Genomic DNA, 2,950 nt, shown 5'->3' with positions numbered 1-2,950 from the left:
ACATATTCCGAAGATAGCTGTGAGGGATGAGTCTGGAGGAGTTGTCCATTTATGGTTTGAATGTAGCGCACCTAGTGGAGTCTATGGGAAAGTTTGTTAAGTGTAAGGAGTTAGTAGTAGGTGTTGCAGTAAATCTCTCTAACCCAAATATGCCCTGGCAATGAAAACACAACTCAATTAATATGAATCCATGCTGTGAGCCTAGACTGGGCAGATCTACTGCTACAGTACCATCTTGTCCATCTATGAGACCCCTTAGAACTCGTGGTTTCTCCAGGCCATGTGCTTCTGCTTTTCTTCCTTCTCCTCTGCATCCTCTCCCTCTCCCTCTCCCTCCCCCCCTCTCAACCTTCCATTCCACCTTCCCTTTATCTGCCCAATCATCAGCTCTCTTTTATTTTACAAATTAAGGTGGGAAGTAGGTTTACAGGAAAACAAGGATTGCTGACTCAATCCTTGTTCACAACCACTCACAGGAGAACAGAATTAACATCAAATATAATTAGCTCCAGGGCTATCCACAACAGGAGTTGTCCATTTATGGTTTGAATGTAGCGCACCTAGTGAAGTCTATGGGAAAGTTTGTTAAGTGATAAGGAGTTAGTATTAGGTAGCACAGGCTGGCATAAAGGAACAAATAATTATACTCACAGCTACGCCCATGGCCTCAATTTCTTGTGTTTCCCAACTCACAATGTTTACAGACATATGTGACTAACTAAATACTAACCCAACTAAATACTACAGTAACTCTGGGGTGCAAAACACTACAACGACTTTGGAGCCAAAAAGGATCCCACATTGCGTGTGGTATTTAACGTGTATATATATTGTTCAACTGGTTCATTTTGCTACCGTGTGGATAGACTTTGGTTGGATATTAGTTCTGATTTTATTTGAATTTGTTTCAAGAACATATAGTATAAGCCGGGCGTGGTGGCACATGCCTTTAATCCCAGCACTCTGGAGGCAGAGGCAGGCAGATTTCTGAGTTCGAGGCCAGCCTGGTCTACAAAATGAGTTCCAGGACAGCCAGGGCTACACAGAGAAACCCTGTCTCGAACCCCCCACCACCACCCCAAAAAAAGAACATATAGTATAATGTTATGAACAGGTAAAGATGTTTGAAGTTTTGCACTAGTAAATGGCCTGCTGTTAGCGTATGCTACTTGAATCCCAAACAAGGAATTACTATTAATAGGCTAATGTTTTAGGGTCACAGAAAAAAATAGAAAGAAGGGAAATAAATCTTCCAGGTACTTTTGCCTACCCCCCATATAACTATCCCTGCCACCAACATGGCTACCAGAGTGGTACCTTGTTACCTATGCAGTGATAAGCTTACATTTACACAACAGTCTCCCCCAAAGTCCAGGATTCATGCTGTGGCCACTCTTGGTGCACAATCTGCAGGTTTGGACAAATGGGTGGTAGCATGTATGCAGCATAGCACACAAACAGCATCTGCAGTGCCCTTCTCCACAGTGCAGTCACAGACAGCAGTGCCCTTCTCCACAGTGCAGTCACAGCGTCTGCAGTGTCCTTCTCCACAGTGCAGTCACAGCCAGCGTCTGCAGTGCCCTGCTCCACAATGCAGTCACAGACAGTGTCTGCAGTGCCCTTCTCCACAATAGAGAACATTTGTAATGCCCTTCAGGGTCCATTCTCCCCTCCCCAAATTCCTCTTCAGGAAGTCAAACTGGTGCTAAAAGTTTGTAGTGCGAACTGGACTTTGGAGTCTCACCTCGGTGAGAAGCATCCCTGTGGGAAGAAGCCCAACCTGAAATCCCAGGCTTTCATCTTGAAGCTTGCTTGCTTGCTTTACTACAATGGTTTTCGTTGTTGGTGATAATCAGTCTTCCTGCCTGAAGTGCAGACCGAGTATCAGACATCTTCAAGTTGCATAGCAACAGTGGCAACGTGTATGCTGAGATAACTACACAATAAAACTGTCCGGCAAAGATCCAGAGAGCTTGCTTACATGTGCCACACACGGTAGTTTTAAAGGCAGTCATCAAGATATCTGGATGACCAAAGAAATTATGTTTTTTAATTTAGTCCCGGGAACTGGAGTTGAGCCCTCTTTACTGTTACCCATTCCATGTCATATCAGAGTTATGTCCAGAGCCCGGCAAGATGGCTCAGTGTAAAGGTCCTTGCTGCTAAACCTGAGCACCTGAGTCTGATCCCTGAGACCTACATGGTAGAAGAAGAGAACTGACTCCCGCCAACTGAGTCCTTTGACCTCTATACATGTGCAAACACACAAAAGAACACGCACACACTAAATTGTAATATTGTTTTCTGAAAAAATAAAATGGACCAAAAAAAAAAAAAAAGGCCTTATTTTTAGAGTGGAGGTTTTAGAGCTCATGCTTTGTGGTTTTGTGTCAAGACTTAGGAAATGACCAGAGACCAAGTGCTTGAGACAGTACCTGGGAAGTGCTTTAGGAAAAGTAGCCTGGCACGTGGCTCCCCAGCCTCCCCAGCCTGCGCCTTCAGCTCAGGAACAAACATTTCAGTCACTGTTTCATACAAATTGTTTCTTTGTATTCCCACCTCTTTAAGGAAATAAAAAAAAAAAAAATGCAGCCTGGATTCACAGAAAGTAAAAAAAAGTATCCCCAGCTTTTAACTAACAAACCTCCCTTCATTCAGTAGGAACAGATTGATCAGAGTCACATGCTTTGTGCCACGCCCTGTGGGCATAAACTCAAAGAAATGCTCTCCAGAGGGGAAAACAAGCTTCAGCTGGTCCCTGCCATGTTTAACTGAGCAGTGTGACTTCCTTCAGTTCGCAAAAGCCTTTAGGAGGCTCCAGTATTTGCGTTGAAACCAGTCTATCAAACCACAAACAACTGCCAGTGGGCCCACTGATGCTTTGTATGAATTATATGTTCTTTATGCATAGTGGGAAAATATGTGATTTCTTTTCTTCCTCCTCCTCCTC

Source organism: Mus pahari, chromosome 4, assembly GCF_900095145.1.
Source record: "Mus pahari chromosome 4, PAHARI_EIJ_v1.1, whole genome shotgun sequence".
NCBI classification, from domain to species: Eukaryota; Metazoa; Chordata; class Mammalia; order Rodentia; family Muridae; genus Mus; species Mus pahari.
This window is presented reverse-complemented; position numbering follows the sequence as displayed.